The 21,099-nt window shown below is 34.3% G+C and overlaps 1 pseudogene; it reads right to left on the bottom strand.

The window, feature by feature from the left end:
- LOC149169738 (DNA mismatch repair protein MSH6 pseudogene) overlaps positions 1 to 20,731 on the bottom strand; it is a 153,220-nt pseudogene extending 132,489 nt beyond the window's left edge.
- Positions 20,732 to 21,099: the final 368 nt, after the last annotated feature.

The raw sequence follows: 21,099 nt of genomic DNA, 5'->3' as shown, positions 1-21,099 counted from the left end.
GATGCCCCCAGTGCATTGGCACTTCCAGGACAAGGGAGGTTTGGAATGATGGTATAGACATAACCAGATTGTGCATAAATCAGGTCATATCTTAGAGCAGTTTGGAGAGCTTCTTCCTCGGTCTAAGGAAAATGGGACGCGATGTATTTTCTAATGGGAGATAAAAGGCTCCTAAGAAACCAATCTAGATAGACATGTCTTTGAAGGGTGGGGCACGACATGTGCTCCTCCTTCGATGCCACTCTTGAACATGGTCGGAAAGGTAGGTGGTGGAGGATTGGAGGAATGAGGTTAATAGCTCCATACCAGTGTCGTACCGGAGAGGTAACTGGAAATATGAGAGGAATGCTTTAGAAAGCGCCGTGAAAATGGAATGAGATGTAGCAGGTTGGTCTACATACCATTTTACAGCATCTCCAGTGGCATGCATTGGAATAGCCAAAGACGAATGGATTCATCGGTAATGAAGTTGGACGAACACCACATGTGGAAGGATCGAACATGGTTGGTAGGATCCTCTCAGGCATTACCCTCAAACTTTGGGATGTCTGAGGGTCTCTTAGTTGGCATAGATTTCTAACCATCATCATGGTGTATGGGGTTGTTTATCAACTGGTTAAAATTTGGTATACTTAACCCAACCAAAAAGGGGAGCATGGGGGCTTCTGGAACGGTTCCTAAGACTATTTTGCTAGATGTGACCACTGGCATAGAACCAGAGACAACACTAGATTGAGTTCCTGCACCAGTTGTGGGTCCAGACATGGTGATGATATGCAGTGAAGGAGGCTCAAAATCAAATGAGGAATCAGATGAACTAAGAGAAGAGTCGGTGTGGGGACTCGGAGGGCTATGAACTCGAACCCGATGAGGAGGGGTAATATTCCCAAGTGGAAACTTGGGGTGAAGGCCTAATAGTCTCCACGACAAATGCCTTAGTGGCGCAATGGTGGTAAGACACATGTGACGCGAAAAAGGTGAAGGGAGATCAACAATATGCCTTTGTCTCGATGAGGGGAGATAAATTTATTATGTTAAGTCTTGGCTTGATGGTGTAAACCAAGCACCCTTCGTTTAAGGTGTGCTTGTGTGTGCAAGTGTATTTATTGGTTAAGCCCAGATCGTGTTTGTAAAAAATAAAAGAACTTGTTGAAAATAAACTAAAATTAACAATAGAAAATGAAAAGCAAAACAATTAACTAAACCTCACCCAAACTGGGTTTGCAAACGTTATGTTGGTTGGAACATATTTACTGATCAAATGGGAACTATTACCTCAAAATGGGTATTCGAGCCCAAAAATCCCCAAAAAACATGTAAAAACACCTTGAAATCGAAAAATAATCCCCAAAAAACATGGAAAAATACCTTGAAATTGAAAAATGTTGATGCTAGAATAAAGGGATTTTTTATTTTTTATTATTTTATTTATTTATTTATTTATTTATTCAGAGTACATTTTCAATATTATTTAAAAATAACAATAAAATCCATTTTGTTTGGTGCAAAAAACACCTTGAAATCGAAAAGTGTTGATGCCAAAGTAATGTTATTTTTTTCAGGGTACATTTTCAACACTTTTTAATGATGATGTTAAAAGCAAAATATCGTGACTCTGAAAAACTTTAATTTCCAATGGTTTTCAAGCATGGCATTAACGATAAAATATCACGTCTTTGAAAACCCTTAAAATTCCAATGATTTTTAAGCATGACATTTGTTGGGTTGTGTTAAATTCTTTCCACAACTAGTGGGTAGCCCCCCTCTATGGGGTCCCGGGCAGTGCCCTGGAAAAAAATTTTTTGGACCCTATATTAGGTTGGGCGGACCTACCTATGGTTTTGTGCATGGTTTTCACACATGGTTTTGGACGCGATGGTTTTCGATCCATGGTATTGGATGCTTCAGCATGTAAAAATATGTATTGTAACATTGAAAGGAACATAATGAAAAATCAAATTGGTAATCCCAGTTTTGGGATCCAGGGGAAAATATCTACGTATATGTGTTTTAAGTGTTATGCTCTCGCATTGTTTATTTTCTATGTTTTAGAATTTGTATGTAGGTAATCTCTGTACAGAATTAAAACCTACAACATTAAATTTAAAATATCAATTCTTTGAAAAACTTTAAAATTCCAACAATTTTCAAGCATGGTGCTAAGAAGAAATATTTATAATTGTTTTCAGCCATAACATTAAAGATAAAATATCACGACTTAGAAAAATATTAAAAATCTTGACAATTTTCAACCATGGAATTAAAACCAAAGATTATGACTCCAAAACAATCTTAAATTTTCAAAATATTTTAAGCATGACATTATGGAAAAAATTTATGACTAAAAAAAGTTGTAAAATAAACACCTAAATGAAAGAGTTATTATACCAAGAGTAATTTTTTTAAATGCTAAATGTATAATAATTTTGAAATCTTAGCCTAACACAACTTGATACATTGTGAAAAAAATTAAAATCAACTATCAAATTGACATGCATTGTAGGTGAGCTCAACCCATTGTAATGAAAACTTAAAGACCAACCATGAAATTAACACATTGTGGGGCAGACTCAATTCATTATAACGAAAAATTTAAAATCAACTATCAAATTGCACATAATGGGATCGAGTTGCTAGACAAGCATCGACACATACCCTACAAAAAAGAAAAAGAAAAATATTTATATGTGTGTGTGTGTGAAAGATACATAAGAAAACAAAAATTCAAATATTGAAAAAAAAAATGGCAAAAAAATCAAATATAAAAAAATATATAGAAATTCAAAAATTCAAATATTGAAAAAAAATAAAAATAAAAAATAATAACAAGTAATAAAACATTAAAAAAAACATGACAAAAAAAATCAAATATAAAAAATATATATAAAAAAAAGGAAAAAAAGAGTCAAATAAAATAAAAACGAAATTAAAAATTAAAAAAAAAAAATTAAAAATTAAAAAGTTAAAAAAATAATAAATAAAAAATAAAAAAATAATAATAATAAATAAATAAAAATTACAAAAATATAATGCAACATTAAAAAAAATAAAAAACTTGCAAAATAAAAAAAATAAAAAAAAAATTCCCCAGTGACCTCGAGGCCCAATTTGCCAGGGGTGGCAAGGGTGAAAAAAAATAAATTAAATTTCATAAAATATATATAAAAACAAAAAACAAAAAAATATAATAAAAATGTAAAAAGAATCAAAATTAAGAAAATGAAAAATTTATATTAAAAAAAAACAAAAAAATAAATAAAAGAAAAAAAAAAAAAAAATATATATATATATATATATATATATATATATATATATATAACGATTTTTTAAGTTCCAAAAAAAAATCATTTAAAAAAATGTCAAAAAAGTTCAAAACAATTAAAAAATTAAAATTAAAATTAAGATTATAAAATATTTAAACATATATATATATATATATAATTTTATTTAAAAATTTAAATTATAAAAAAATTTAGAATTTAAAATATTTAAATTTAATACCTTACAAAAAAAAACGCAAATTTAAATTAAAAAAATTTCAATTTAAAAATTAAAAATAAACAATTAAAATAAAATAAAAAATAAAACAATTTAAAAAAGCAATTAAAAAATAAATAAATAAACAATTTGAAAAAAGAACAACTTAAAAGAAAAATATAAAAAAAAACAATTAAAAAATAAATAAATAAAAAACAATTAAAAAAAAAGAAAAATAAAAAACAATTACAAAATCACTTTTTTTTTCTTTTTCTTCTTTTCCTCTTTTTTCATCAATTTTTATTCAATTTTTTATTTTTATTTATTTATTTATTTAAATTTTTTTTACGAGTTATTTTTGGTTTTTTTTTTACATTTTTATATCTTTTTTGTATTTTTTTTCTTTTTTTTTTAATATATTTTTTTGTATTTGATTTTTTTTTGTCGTGTTTTTTTTATTTTATTTTATGTTTTATTACTAACATGTTTTGTGTTTTATGTTTTTTATTTTTTTTGTCATGTTTTTTTAATTTTTTTTTATATATTTTTATGTTTTATTACTAACATGTTTTTATTATTTTTATTTTTGTCATCCTTTATGCTTAAGGTTTTTTTTCTTTTACATGTTTATAGGTTTTTTTTTTTTTTTCTTTTTTTTAATATATTTTTTGTATTTGATTTTTTTTTGTCACGATTTTATTATTATTTTTTTATGTTTTATTACTAACATGAAAATCTCCACCATTTAAAAAAAATTATCCACACTTAATTCATTAGAAAATTTAATGTGTAAAAACTAAGCCCTCTCAACAAAAAGGGTTGATGCTCATTAGCCCTTTTCCAAATCAAGATGAAAATCACTAACAAAAAAAATATGTTCACACTTGATACATAAAAAAATTTAACGTGTCAAAAATAAGCCCTCTAAAAAAATGTGTTGATGCCGCATCAACACTTTTCAAAATCAGCATGAAAATCACTAACATTTAAAAAAATGTGTTGATGTTGCATCAACACTTTTCAAAATCAGCATGAAAATCACTAACATCGAAAAAAAAATGTTCATACTTGATACATAAGAAAATTTAAAGTGCAAAAAATATGCTAAAAAAAAGTGTATTTTAGCATCACCACTTTTCAAAATCGGGTGATTTTTTGCTACCTCAAAAAAATGGGTACCAGTTCACTTTCTCGTTTGATCGGTAACTATGTTTTGGTGGCTAAATCGACAAAAAACACACTAAAAAGGTCAAGGGATCTAAATGTTAGTGTGACTAGGATCAAATGACACTAAGCTGTTGGAAACTGGTGTAGCAACAACAAAAACTAGAGTGGAAGATCATTGCAAAAAGATAGGGAGATGGGTGAAACACCTAGTGCAACCAATGGGACCTTAAGGCCAATGACCTAACAAGTTGTAATATAAAACTATGGATGGTGACAACCTATCTTTATAGATCTGAAACATAAGGGTACAAATCTGGAAAATATGGTTGAAAGTGCTGTAGAAACTCAGACTTCTCACTCAGCTAAACTCCTCCTATAAAGGTGGAAGTGTACTAGAGGGCCTAGGGGGAACTAAATTCGACTTCAAAGAGTAAATTAGAGTAGACCAAGGCCTAAATGGGATGATATAGAGGTCATACAACCCAGCAGACAACTCTCTGCAAAACCCAGAAACAAAACTGAGAAAAACCCTAAAACCCATAAATCGTAGGTACTAACCTATTTTCCAGGTGGGATTGTACTTTTTGGGCCGATAAGTGCGCTCTAGGTTCCAGATCGCACTTTTTGGGCTAAAAAGTGTGATTTTTGCTCCATGGATCCCGATCGACAAATCTCAGAAAATATTATCGCCTTTATCGTAACTGGTTCTTGTGACCTGTGGAAAAGACCAGAAAGCTTGCGGAAGTCAGAAATTTAATAGATCTACAGTTAAAAAGCTAGGAAAAATTAAGAGACTTGAAAAAATAAGAAACCCTAAGCTGAAAACTAAAGGTCACCCAAGTTTCCGGATCTGAAGTATAAACCTAGCGGATTCACTGATGAGCCTCATAAATGGGTAATTATATGGGCTCATTTTACCTCCTAACCTAGTCAAATCAACCATTCTCTTAGCTTATTACATGATTTTATGATTATATTTATGCTTATAGAGTGAGTTGAGTTAGTTATTGTGCCATGTGGTCTAACATGTATTTAATGCAGATTTTTGATGGATTTCTAGGTCAAAGTCAAGGATCCAGTGGATAAATGGCAACAATAACTCGAAGTAGATAGAGGAGAGGACTTATAGGAGGGAATCCCCCTCATTTATTACTCCTCACTTCGAATTCCCCTTCATTCAGCTCGGTGTACAAGCAGTCGAATCATGCACTAGAAGGCAGACGAGCAAGTGGAGGATGACTGATGATTATATCGAGTTTTGGGAGCCAAGCCTCCCTTATTTTAAGGAAGTTGTTGGTAGCTTCATTTGTATAACTAGAGAGGCCTACGACCTCACTAGGGTCAAATTTTTTCTTATGTAAACTCTGCTCAAATTTCAAGCTTATTATTTTTGTGATAGTTTCATGTAATCTTGCTATTGTTTTGAAAATAAAGATGGAATCCTTTTTGAGCTAGCACTGAGTTACCTTAGAGGTCTAAAGCTCTTGGGTTTAGGACCCAATCCAAGTAGCCAAACTCCTCTTTACTTGTATTTGTATTCTTTGTTTCAGTTTGTAGATTAGTTTGCCGGTAGATGTGTTTCTATTATGGTTAAGAATAGGTTGCTTTTGATGATTTAGTAGTTTACTTCCATTTGTGCTTTCTATAGTAGGTTAAGCAGCAATCAGAAAAGATTCAAAAGGCTAGCAATAGTGCCTTGGCCTCTCTTCCTCCCTTTGGGACCATGATTTGAGGTAAAGACTCTCTTTCTGCCCCAAAAACATAGGTTTTCCTCATTCATAGGACTTCTAGTGTTTGCAACTTTTTAGTAGGTTAATAGTCCAGCTTTGCTTTGCTTTAGATCTTTTTTATCATGCTCACTTCCTTATTTTCAATAGTCTTCTTTCATGCTTTCCTTTTCTATATAATTTCTCAACATTTCCTTTCATAGATCATAGTTTAGATCATTTTTATGCAAAACTCTGTTTTTCCTAAATGTATTCATTTCACTTGTTTCTTGATTTCCTGGGTTGAATGTCAGTTTTTGTGCAGCAGATCTCTTCTAGTAGTATGCCCACTTATCAGCAATCACACCCTCCATCTGATCCATGCCCTATAGGTCTCCCAAATCTCACCTCAATTCTGCCCTAGTTTCCTGCATTTTTCCATAGAACTTCTTCCTCTCTCCTTGAGCAAATCCAATCATCTCTCTCTCTTGGTGATTCATGGTAGACCTTAGGCACCCTAACACCTCATTCCAACCTTCATCCACCTTTCTCACCCACTCTCACACCTCAAAACAGTGAAAAAAGCTCTCAGCCTCCTCTTGTAGGCCTCCTGTAGTTCATTGTTTTCCTCCTGTAGATTTTCTTGTAGGCTTTCTTTTGAAGGCCGAATGTGGGAAAAACCTCCAGAAGGCCACCTGAGACCTCCTAGGACCCATCCACACCATCCTACATCCTCTCAAGTCCCAAAAACGCCCTTCAATGCCACCTATTCACTGCCACACTCACACACAATAAATTACATGCATGTCAAATTCACATAAAATACATAAAAATCCAAAAATATGTTTTTTGCTTATTTACTTCCAGGAATAGCATAGTTAGATGTTTTTTACTTCCTTGAGTAAGTAATAACATTCCTTTCATGGTTTTCATAGTGCTTTCTATAAAAGTATAATTAGTTGGTTAATTAGGTTTTACTAGGTTTGATTTACATTTCAGTCTTTATCTTTTCTGCAATTAGAATAACACCTGTAGAGTAATCTTTCTTTCCTTTCATCACATAGAAGAGTTTCTTCTGGAATCCATAGAAGTTGGCTTGATCTCCTAGTGGTCTTGTGCCACCTGACCAAGTGACAACTTGCAATGAGAACTAGTACTTGTGCATATAGGACCGGCGCTTCCAAGTTTGTTACAAACTACTGGATTGATAAGAGTAAAGTGGGCAGTCTAGGAGTTGTAGCATTATTGCTGCAATATTGGTTCTCACCAATCACCAATTTTTTTGTAGTGTTTTCTTCTCAAAGCGTACAAAAAGAACCCACTTAATATTGTGGATGACAAACAATATCAACAATATAAATGGCTGCTAAACATTGTAGATCTACAACAACTCATATAAACAAAACCTGCCAAAGTCTGGATCTATGCCACAATCATAGTTAAACAGCAAAAAGAAAGACTAATAGCTCCAATCATCCAATGGAAACAAGATATACAAATAATAGTTTTATTATAAAACCTGTGAAGGGAACAAATAAATGTTACTAGTCCCCCTCTATGGGATGGATCTTTGAATATCCTTAAATGTCTTCAGCTTGTGTAGATTCTCTCTCCTCTATAATTTGTAAACCCAACAAAAATGGTGTGCGACAATGAAAATAATCAGAGTTACAACAGTGAGTGCAACAATGAAAATAATCAAAAGTGAATGATGAATGGAAAACCCTTCTATTTATAACAAATATTGAGTTATCCTCGAATGATGAGAAATAATAAAATATTATTGATCTCATTCTTGAAATAACCACTTGGAATATTTTATTATATTTGGTTAGGAGGGAAAACGTATTTAAACTTTTATTTAGAAATAATAAATAAATAAATGATTTATTTGTCATCTCAAGAAATTAGTTAAAGAATAATAAACAAACAATGATTTATTTAATTATTCCTAAGGGATTTACTCAAATTTGACAAAGAATAATAATTAATTAGTGATTAATTAATTATTCTTATAGAAAAATAAAATAAATAATGATTTATCTGTTTATTTTTCATAATTTGGTCAAATATGACAAGGAATAATAATTGAACAAAGATTTAATTAATTATTCCTAGAAGAAAATCAAATAAATAGTGATTTATTTAATTATTCTTCATGGGTTTAACTATAAATTACTTAACAAAGGTGGTTTATTAAGTAATTTCTCACAGTGAAAGCAACTTTACTATGGTAAAATTGGTTTTACATGGTGTACTTCGATCCATCTAGTAAATTAGGATAGATGATCAATTTTTTGGTGATAACAAAGAGGGTTAAGTTTCATCTTTTGGATAGTGTATTTTGATTTACAACACAAGAGTTTTTCCTTTCTGCTGTCATGAGAATTCCCTTTAGTCTTTGCAGTTATCTTTTTATTCAATGCTTGCTTTGGATTGGAAGTCTTTTTCGTTAAAGTTCAAGATGAAGTTTTTGTTTCGATTTTGCTCATTACCAATTTACTGGCCATAGCACATTAATATATGAGTGAAGGGTGGTTGAAAGCAAGCCCGTTCTAGTGTAGGAACAATGAGTTCTAAGTGCAGTAATAGAGCGTTCCAGTAAAGGAACAGAGCGTTCCAGTACAGGAACAAAGCATTCCAATACCATAATAGAATACTCTAGTGTAGGAACGAAACTCATTTTGGTATAGGAACATGAATTATGTAGTACATGAATGAGATATTTTCAGTAAAGGAAACAGATTTAAAGGCATAATAGAAAATAATTCTTTCTATTTTCTAAGCATTGGAATTCAATCATAGGAACATACTTTATCTTTTAATATCTTTTTGAGATTGACTGCAAGGCATGCTTTAAATTGGCTCCTTTTTGCTTTCTTTTTCTACAACCTATAAGTTGGATCCTTTTTGCTTTCTCTTTCTTGTTTTTTTGAAAAGGGTTTGAGATTCTTTGGTGAATGCGAGATTTTAGTTTTCTAAGGTATTTCTAATTCTCTCAGTCTCTTGCATATTTTTTCCAAGTTCTTGAAGTTGTAAGTCTCTTATTTGCACTAGTTTTTCAATCTTTATGATCATATTTGCGACTAGGTGAACTTGAATGTTCTTTATACTTTGGCTTTAAGATATTTGATTTGCTTCCCTTTTTGAACTTTCAATTTTCAAGATACTTAAAAGAAAAATAAAATCACTTTCTTGTTGCTTTCTTTTCTTTTTTTATTGGTTTTGTATCCTTTCTGGTTTTGGAAAATGTACAAGTTGTTGTGATAAGGTAAAATATTTATTTTTCTCTTTGGGAAGTGTATTTTGCTTTGGGATTTTCTTCTCTTTGTTGTTTGGATTTTCCTTTGTCTTATTGGTCACATTTTCTTTGCTTCAAAATTATCTTTGAATACTTCATTTACATACTAGTGTTCATTAGGTTAGATGCAATTTAGATATCATTTATTTCTTTTTGTTAGATTTTGAATGTGTGAGTGCCAGATTGGAAAAGAAAAAAAATTGCTTTATTACGTTTCTTGTATTACCTTATAGAAGTCTCTATTCATCGAAGAAAAGGAGAGTTGCATTTCCATGTAGCCTACATTTTTCTTATCGATTTATTTTGAAATATAACACCATCAGTTGCACTACTATTTCCCTTGTCCTAAACAACAAACAATTAAAATGAACATGAAAATTAAAATGAACTAGATTTTTTTCTTTTTGGCATAGCAACATCAACTAGTCTAGGGCATTTTAGGGCCTTGGAATAGGTGTGTGGAGAGTAAAATCTCCAAGGCCACTCAAACTGAAAAGTATAGAAGTTGATTATTGAGTGGAAATACAATGTCATTAAGCTATATGGGAAAGCTCCTCCTCTAACACGAGGATGTGTGAAGATAGGGAAATAGAGATACCCCCTTTCCTACTTGTTGGATCACGTGCCCATGATTGTTCCCCGCAGCTTCCAATTACGAGATGGTGACCTTAGTTTCCTTTCCTAGGAACCACATAGGTGAATATGGGGGGAACGCCTATGGTACCTGAGGCAGACGTTGCATCACTTTCATAGTACTTCTAGAGGGTTCCCTCGTGAAGCCTGGGTACTTGCACCGAAAAAGGCTATTGTCTATAGGTCATCGTAACTTCTTCTGATACCTTCGCTAGTATGCTTGGGTCTTCATCATCCCAACTTACCTTTGGGAGGTCCTTTTCACTTTCTTATATTTTGGTGCCCGATTCTTTCACTCGAAGCAAAAATAATTGGAAGTTTTTTGCTTGTTTTTATCTTTAGGGCTTTTTTTAGTGAGTACTTTATGCTCCTACCTTGCCTTAGGTGATTTGATTCTTTAATGCAGTTGATTAACAAATTCCTTTGTCTAGAAGGCTTCATGAGATTTCACATATAAGTGTCGAGCCTTCACCAAGAAGGAATAGGAGTAATTAAGTTATTTCCTTTGAACCAGTGCAAGCTAGCACAACAAAGACAAATCCTTCACCCAAGGTTCCTATTTTAGAGGTAGAACCTAGTCTAGCTCATAATTAAGGTGGAAATTCTCCAGCTCTTGCTAGAGTACTCTTCTAGTCAGAAGACCAAGTAGAAGTTAAAGATGTTCCGAATTGTTGGCAGGAAAAAATTCCCTAAGGAAGACATCAACAAGAACCATACTTTCAAGCAAGAAAATTATACAAACTACCAAATTTGGTTTTGAGAGGAGTAACTATAGGTCCTATGTTTGATGTCAATCCCACAGGGTCCAAACCCTCTACTTCCTCCCAAGCAAGAAAACCTACAACACAGTTCAGAGAAGAATATACATAGAAAGTAGTTCAAAGTGTGTGCATAATAAACATGTTAGATCATCAAGCATAAACATATAAATCATGACATATTACACATAAAAACATGAGATAATAACATATCAAAAACTAGACAAAGCTTCTTTGTTGCTATGAGAAAAGAGTAGTGGAGAGATACAACTTGATCTAACCATGGCACCAATGAAACCTTCCTTAAGATCCGTCTAGCCCAAGCCTCAAAGATCACCTCTCGAGCATGTGAAAAAGGATGTCGTATAATGAAGGATGGGCATCTATACAAGGAAATGAGGGTTTCCTATGATTGAGAGTGCAAGAGGCACAAGGAAAATCATACTTGATCTGGGGACTGAAAAGACTATAATGTCGATATCCTATCTCCTTGATCCTTTTAGACCCTCCCATAAGGTGTATAAATACCACCAGAAATTATTTGATTCAGTTAGGCCATAGGCTCTTGTAGGTGGCATTTCAGTGACCCCACCCGAAAAATAGGATATTATTTTATTTTTTCATATTTTAAATAATATACGTGGGTTATGTATTATGGTACCCATGTGTGTACGTGCTTTTTAAAGGGTAGAGTCACGTATGGAATTCAAAATATTGTCTTTTAATAAAGATCGAGTCTATATGGGAAAGGGCTGCCTAAGGCCATACTAGAGCATCAGAAATACAAGAGTGTTGAATGATCCTAAAAAAGACACCCCCTAATATATGAGGTCAGAAGGGGTACATGATGGCTGAAATGTATCAAGTACAAAGAGAGATCATATGAGGACCTGAGAGGAGATCACTAGATTCCACCTCACTGAATACTTGCGTAAGGAGTCAGAAAGAAGACTCATGTTTGAGGCAGGCATACTCATGCTCAGAGATGGTAAAGCATGTTCATTGATCATGTATAGAGCAGATCCAACATGTATAGAAAAGTGTACATAAAATACTGAAGAATACATAGTGGATCATCTGATCATAGCTACAAAGGAACACAATGGAGCTATGTCTAAATATCACGTATAGAAGAAAATATGATCAATGATGCTCTAAGAATGTGTGATCAGTGAGGCTACATAACTAATCCTCATAATAGTACCAAGTCATATAGGTGGAACAATGGTACTCCATAAACTCAGGTGTTAACATACGAGACGCTAGTGTGATGAATTGCAACATATAAGGGTGGTTGGTAACACTATCATAAAATTGAAGGAGTTGACAAGTGAACCAAGATGCTGACACAACTCGAGGTCTTCACCGACTGCAGATGGTACATTTCTACACTATGGGAATAAATTGGATGAATTTTACCATATGAGAAATCGTTTGATTACCAATCATTGATCTATACGGTTAACAAATGCGAGACAACTCATCAATAATGATGATGAGATTAAAGGTACCCCAATACAATCTAACAAGTGTGAATAAATGTTTTAAAGTCAAACACTTTAGAGAATCTATCAATCATGAGGCATTGATGTATTCTCATTGTCGATAATGAAGGAGTCTGCTACTGATGACTGAAAACCCTAAGGTACTGAAAAGGACTCTAGATCTTGTTCTGAGAGCAGTAAGTTGGATTCGATGGGAAAATATCTGCTGGAAGGGAGGCATTAAGCCATCCTACATCATCCAACATGAGTGTAACCCACAGGCTAATAATTTGGAAGAACTCGGGCAAAAAGAAATGAAGTAACCATTCTAAAGTATGTGTCCACTGTACATAAGATGTAGCTAGCACACAACAAAAACCCTATGGACCAAACAATAATGAGATCTGACATAGAGGTGAGGAATCCACCAATAAGGTCGAACGTAAACAAGGTACTGCACGAATCCCAATGTGTGATAATTTATGTTGACGTTGAACACAAGGGAAACACTCAGTTAAAGACTTGTGATATTGATCAATGTTGAGCACAAGGTAACCTATCAATGATGTAAATGGGGCTAGGGCTTGAAAGGCCAAATATGGCTAGCTGAAAATGATTCAAGAGACACCGCAGAATGGTCGACACAGGTTTACTTCCTTTGAACAAAAGCATGACTCAAAGTGTGACTCTATGGAAACATAAAATAGCTTTGTATAAGTTTGGAATGCAGGAGGCATTAACAAACTCTCCATAACCAATTGGAAGAGGACTGACTTAGAAACAAGGTTATGTCTCTCCTAAAGTCAAGCTAAGTCCCATCCCAATGGAGGAAAGACTTATTTTGAGTGCTTTGTTCAAGGGTGACACAAATGATTGTTGTTGCCATGAAATACGAAAGTAAATGTCTCATTCCCATTCTTTTTTGGAATATATGATTTTTTTGGCTTTTTCATATTTGAAGCCTAGAAAAGAATAAAAGAATGCTTATAATACAGTGGAAAGAATGAGTGGTAAGGGTAGATGCACTAGTTCCTGAGACTGGTACATTCCTATGATCAATGCAAGGTGGTGATATTGGTCATCAACACTCAAAGTAATGTTCTTTCCACAGATAAAAGGTGTCAAGTCACAGAGGCTAATGAATGCATGGTTTGAACTTGTAGAAAGGTCATGGTCAAAAGCGGCTTATAAATGAGTCCAAGTGAATTCGGCTTAAGGCCAAAAGGGTACAAGTATTCAATATTCAATGCAGCAATACAACTTAACACATGGGAGCCTCTAGGGTATAAATTCATAATGATAGCGAAGAACAAGAGGAATAAGGCTTCATCACAAAGTCATGGAGAGACTAAAGAGGACTCCCGAGCCTAAAAATTTCTTGTAGCATGGGAAACATATGCTAGTGAGGATCTAACTAGGAATCTCATGGAAGGAGCGCCTCTACCTCTAGTTACGGTTTTACAAGATGGTGAGCGAAATTGGTTTGAAAACCACAACATAATGGCATTGACCTATGGAAAAATATCCCAGTATGAGGTTACGATGCATAATGCAATGCAAAAAGTGATATGTCCTAACCTATATTCCAGTGACGAAAATGATAGCTGCCATAGTATGTGCTTATGGAGTCAAAGTGGTGAAAAAATGTCACAAAGTATTCATTTACCTTGGAAAATAACCTCCCCCAACACTTCAAGCCAAAAAGTTAAAAAGTTCATGAAATAATAAAGTTAAAAATTATGAACTTTATAAAAGTGGGTTTTAAAGTTTTAATATAAAAGGACATTTTGACTCACCAAAATTTAATTTGAACTTGAAAGTGTTGAGAGCTTGGGAGAAAACTTGGGCAACTCCATTTCACGATTTCCTCAACCAATTTGTCAACCAAATCTTCCAGGTAATTCTAAATCAACAATCTCATCCATTTGAATGCATTTTAAATGGATTCATTTTTAATTGTAGGATTTTTTCTTAGAAATTTCCTCTCCGTGTACGTGCGTCGGCTCTTTGGAAATGGTATATAAAAATCCCTACATGCAAGTTTCTAAAGGAAAATTTACATGTATACATGACTGTCTCTTAAGAAAGTTTCGTATGTGCAGAGAAGAATGAAAAATCCGATTTATAATGGATGAATTCCCTCAAATTTATAGGATGACAATAATTTGGAGAGAGAGGGAGCACAATGATGTTAACAATGAGGTTTTAAATGATCCTTTGGCATTGGATGCATTAAGAGGATGTGGATTGCTCAATTTTTTTATGATGCCAAATATGAAAACCAAAACTCAACTGTTAGAGATTCTTATTCATTACTGGGATCTAGAGAAAGATCTATTTATGATTGATCAGATGCCCTTACAGAGTGAGGTAGAAGATATTTACTTTGTCACAGGAATTTATTGAAGAGGGGAACTAGTTGATCTGAAAGAGAGGGCCCAGGGAGGCCTAAATGTTTTATATTACATAGGTCTCTACTATACACTAGGGACAAACAAGGTCGGGACACAGATTCCAATAAAAAATGTAGGGAGCCTACGTATTAAAATTATCCTCTTTACCATTGTCAGGGTAGAAATCTCGACACCACTACATCATGCCTTTCAACCTGCCATGTTCTTGTTATTATAGTGCCTTCGTCTGATAGTCTTTGATTGGTGCACAATGCTCTTGGTCTGCATGAAGAAGAAATTGTCTTCAGTGAGACAAGGGAAAATGAATCATTTTGGCTATGGAAACATACTTTTTTCATTTTTCTTTGAGAGATTCCCATCACTTTGACCCAGAGTGTCTACAACCATTAGTAGTCCCAGGGATTTGAGGATGGCTATATGGGCTGACTTGGCGAAGGTGAAGTCACTCAAGCAACATTTGATGACGAGTTCTTCCTCTGGTGGGAGAAACAAGTTGTACTTATAAATGACTACCCTTATGCAGGCATATATTATCGAGAGGACCTAGAACTGACACTTCTCGAGGGAATTGCATGGGGCAATATTGGTAAAACATTTAAATTTTTATGTTATTTGAATTCTTTTGGATTTTTAATATGATCTTAAGAAGTTAAAATTCTTTTTCCGTGAAACAAAAATCTTACAATATTATTTGATCATGATGCAAATGTTGGACCAATGAGACTTGAGGGTTTACCTAGGCAGAAGCAGAGACACGAAGAGAGTGGCAACAAAGTCTGAGAGAGTCCTTCATGCAGTCCAGAGGAACTTGGAGATTTTGACTCCCCAGGTTCCCATGGTAGTGGTAGAGGATCTCCCTGAGGCCATTCAGAGATGAGTGGTAGGAGTACCACGGGAGTGGGTGTGGCTCCTTCGATGGGTGGTGAATGCCATCATCTTTTTCTGTGACACTCATCCAGGGCAGGGCCCACAAACTTAGATTAGATGACTGGTATTTTATGGACATGATCAGGCTTAAGCCCTAATTTTGTAGGAAATTGTCCACATTTTGTAACATTTTGGACATATTATTTATGATTTTACAATATTTTTGGTTTTAACATGATGAATGATTAATGTGCCAATATAATGTTTGATTAGCTATAGAATCAACAAGTGAATTTTCTAATCATGGAATATGAATAAAGGTAATAAAATTAAATGATATTTGTAATAATCTCACTCTCAGAAATTGGCAACATAATTTAAAGGATCTCTCACACGATATATGTTATTTAATTGACACACCACCAGTTGTGAATCCAAATAAACCACTAACAATTCAATACCAAAAGATATTACTTCAGATAGTAAATTAATGACAACATTGTATTCAGCCATATTGTTGGAAGCGAGACCAATACATATGCCTCTTGAGACTCACAATTGACTAGATGGATAATATATTACCCAAGCGGTGGAAGCTAAGCTCTGAGTATGCCTACTGGAACCATTAGTGAATTCTAGATACACTAGATCACCCATCGAAACTTGCCGAAGTAGATCAACAATACCAATATCACCATGACACCCATAGACAGAAACAAAAAACTATGCATAATATTTACAAAACAAAGCAAATGCTAGGAAATATCCTAGGCATAATAATTCTCAAGATAAATCCCATTTTTGGGCTTCGAAAGCACGTTTCCATTAAAGTCAACCATCTCATATGCACCTTTCTTCAAGACCTTTTTGATGATAAAAGAATAGTACTGCATGGGTTTTAACTTTCTTGCCCCCAATGTGTCCTTATCTTGGTCATAGACCAGGACAAGGTCACATTTAGAGAAAACCCTAAGATGCACAATCTTGTCATATTGAGCCTTTACTCTCTTTTATGAGCTTCATTCATTATGGTTGCATCCTCACGCTTCTCATCGAGATGTTCCAAATGAATAAGGCATTCTTCAAGACTGGTAATGTCTAGAAGAAGTTGAACCACTAATTTAAGAGACAGGATCTCACATTCCACAAGGAAGATTGATTCCAAACCATAAACTAGTTAAAAGGGAGTAAAACCCATGGTGGTCTTGACAGACATCCAGTATGCCCAAAGTGAAGGATATGGCATGATGTTCTAGTTAGATTTAGATTTATTGATTGTCCTTTAAAGGATAGTTTTAAGGGATTTGTTTACAGCTTCAACCTATCCATTCGCTTGAGGGTAGTATGGAGACGAATGCTCTTGTCGAAATCCAAATTTTAAAGCCTCAAACATAATCTTATTCTAAAAATAACTATCATGATCAACGATAATCTCCCTTGGAATATTGAAACGTGAAATGATTTGGTTAAATAGGAAATTTTTTTTTGTCTCACAGTCGTTATTGAAAGTAGGCATAGCTTCAACCCACTTCATAAAGTAGTCTACTTCTATGATAATGTACTTGTGACCCTTAGTCGAAGCTGGGTTATAAGTCATAAAATCATTGCCCCATTTAGAGAAAGGAACAACAGTGATGACAGGGAAAAGTGAAGCTGGGTGAGAGCACATTTTCTGAGTGTATACTTGACAAAGATGGCACTTCTTTACCACTTCAATGCAATATTTGAAAATCGATGGCCAAAACTAGCCTGCACAAGATCCATTGTGGCAGTAATTTATAATAGGCTCAACTTCTTCTAGGGTTAAACAATTCCTGAGGATTGAGTCAATCCTGCGATGATACAAAGTGTCATTGATAATAATATAATTTTTAGCTAGGTAATGAAATTTTCTACGTCCATCCTTCAAAAATATATGAGGGAACTTCGAAGTCTAGAGATATACTATGATGTCTCCAACCAAGGATCTTATGAAGATATTAGGAAGATATGTTCATTAGGAAATGACTCTTCATAAACAACATCCTATTCACAAGGAAACTCTGAAATCAATTCCGTGAATACCGAAAAAAATTTAGACTTGGCTGACCTAAATTTGACATCAAATTCTTGTAAGATGACAACCCATTTATTATAATTTCCCCCAATCACTTGCCTACTGAGGACAAACTGAAATGGGTTGACATCAACCAACACAAAAGTTCTTCTAAGCAGAATGTAATGACGGAACCGTTGGACAGTGTGAATGACTGCCAAAGAACATTCTCTATATGAGAATACCTAAGTTCAGGACTAACTAAGCCTCACATCAGATAATAAATCACATGCTCTCTAAGAGCATCATCTTCCTAAACTAGAACCATACCAATGGTTGATTATGCTAAAGTGAGATACAAGAGGAAATCCCTGCTATAATCGAGTGGACTCAAAAAAGGAGCATAGGTCAATGCGTTTTTCAAAGCATCGAAAGATCATTGAGCGAAATCATCCCAAAGAAATGGAAATCCTTTCGTAATCTCATCATAATTTACGATAAATATCCTTATGAAATTGGCTTTTCCTTTGAGACTTTGAAGTTTACGAACAGTCAACGGGGGAGGCAACTGAAGTATTTCCTCAACATTGAATGGATCAACACGACTCCCTTCATTGGACACAATGAATCCCAATAACTGACCAAATGTGACAGTGAAAACACATTTATTAGGGTCCTACTTGATCTTATAGTGATGACCTCTTTCAAAAACTAAATGAATGTTTTTCGGATGATCTATTCTCTTTCGTGAACGAGCATCTAGGTCATCCAAATATGCCTCTATTATGTGCTTAATGTCATGGAAATAATAAGCCATGGCCCACTGAAAAGTATCTTCAACATTTTTTAGGACAAAAGGCTTCTTCTTGTACGCAAAAGTACCCCAGGGGAAAATAAATGTTCTCCTGTGTTGATCTTTAGGACCAATAATTATTTGATTATAACTCGAGAAACCATCCATGCAATAAAATACCTCATTTCCAGCACACTCATTAATGAGTTAATCGATAAATGGAGTGAGGAAATTATTTTACAACAAGCCTTATTCAAATCCCTAAATTCGATGCATAACCAGATCATTCCTTGATTTTTATCAACTAGGATTGGATTCAATACCCACTCAGTTAGAGGAACGGGGTATATGAAACCCGCCTTAAGTAGCTTCTCAACCTCAGCCTTAATAGTTGTAGCTTTCCTAGGATTTATCCTTCGAAGCTTTTGTCATATAGGCATAGAATTTTAGTATGTTTTGATCTCATGCTGAACTATAAATGGATCAATTCCAAGCATTTCTTCATAAAACCAAGCAAACTCATCTCGAAACTCCTTAAAGAAGTCAGTATAAATATTGATTTCTTTAGGGGAACATTCATCTTCGATGAAGATATTCTCGATGATATTGGGATTCCTCGACATGTTCACTGGAATGGGTTCTGATGTATTAAATATATTACCTTCGGCAAAAATTTGTGATGGGACTAAAGGATTTATAATTTTATGAACACTTCCAATTGAAGAAGGATTGGACAAATTTGATTCAACTTCATGAAAATCATGGAGAAAATATTACTAATGATGCAAATCATCCCACGGTATTTATGCACTAGTCATTGCTTCTAAAATTTCCTCTTCGAATGGTAAGATGATGTTAAGGAACTCCATAGCTGAAGTAGAGTCAACAGTACAAACTAGAGCCACATCACCATCCAAATCCTCCGATGGGGGAGGAATAGGGTCAAAATTTGTAGAATTCACAATAGATTGGTATGTGATTTATGTTGCAGACATAGGAATTCCATTCCACCTACTTTCCCCTCTTCTAATGTGGTAATAGGGGGTTTTTAAGGGCCAAGGGTCAGAAAAATAATGAGTTCTGAATGAACCTTTTCGAGGAGCAATATTGCAAGATGAAATGGAATTAATATGAGCAATAGGAGGAGGAATATCAAAAGCACCCATCAACAAGGAATACATTCCAACTCCCAAATTCTTGACAGGCTGCTTGGTGTTCTTCACCAAGGGGATAGAAGAGTCAGAGGATGCATTGGGATCATTAGGAGAATAATCCATTTGATCAATTGTAACAATTATCCCTTTATGAGGGAAGAATAAGATGTGAAACAACGATGAAACAATGGAATCCATTGCACAAACCTAATTTTGACCCAATAAAATATTATAATAAAGGTTGGCATCAACTATCTCTACCTCAATATTGACAACCTTACCCCCAACACAGACTGGAAAGTCTGGAAGAATTCCATGAGGCCTGTGAGAATTACCATTGAATGCAGTAAGGATATTAGGGGAAGGAACAACTTTCGGAGACCCGATAGCCTTCCAACATGATATCGACATGATGCACATGGAATCTCCATTATCAAATATAGTTAAAAAGATAATATTATTTCGATATGTAGATTTAATCTAGAAATCCATGTGATGAGGGAGTCTATTCTTAACACTTGACATATCAAATGTAATAATGAGAGATTTATTTGTATCTACTTCTCTTATCATAGTGAGAAATGCACTCCTTTATGTAGGACATGATTGGAGTACCTCTAACACTGACATTGCACAGGGGCTCTGAGCCAGATATTTGACAATAGAATGGTTCTGAGAATCCCCAGTGTTGGGATTGATAGTTGAATGTTTTGTAGAGACTTTCTGCATCTGAGGTATAGACTCAACCACAAGCCTCTTTATATGGAGTGGCTCTGGGATATCGAAATAATCCTTAGCATTAGAATGTTCCGGCTCACCATAATCATGTGATCTTGTAGCAACATCAACATGAGACCTTACCATATATACATTCGATGTAGATTCCCCATCCTGGTTTCCCCCTATGTGGGTTCCAGTACTAGCATTAGCACCAGCAAGCATTTGCTTCCCTTGGGGAAAAGCGTTAGTTAGCACAACCTGTCGAGTTGAAGAACCCTACTGAGCTAACAAATACTGAGCATCCTGAATCTTAGGGAAAATATGGGTAATATGATCCCCATTGCATAACTTGCATGGGAATTTTACTTTCTTTTTTGATTCCTTTTTTCCCTCTCCAATATCATTATTGGGCTTGTTTACATTTCCCTTCCCAACCTTAACTTTCTTCTTACCATATCCCTTCTTCTTCCCATTGCACTATTGGTTTCCTTTGGGATTTAAAGATTGGACAATATTGACTACTAAAGGTTGGGAAGGAATAGACATTGAAGACATAGCCTGTGCTGGAGAAGCAGATTGTAAAGACAATT

This window comes from Pinus tabuliformis, chromosome 4_2 (assembly GCF_031772625.1).
Source record: "Pinus tabuliformis cultivar Carrire ecotype Pingquan chromosome 4_2, CPIR1, whole genome shotgun sequence".
Lineage (NCBI taxonomy): Eukaryota > Viridiplantae > Streptophyta > Pinopsida > Pinales > Pinaceae > Pinus > Pinus tabuliformis.
This window is presented reverse-complemented; position numbering and strand designations above follow the sequence as displayed.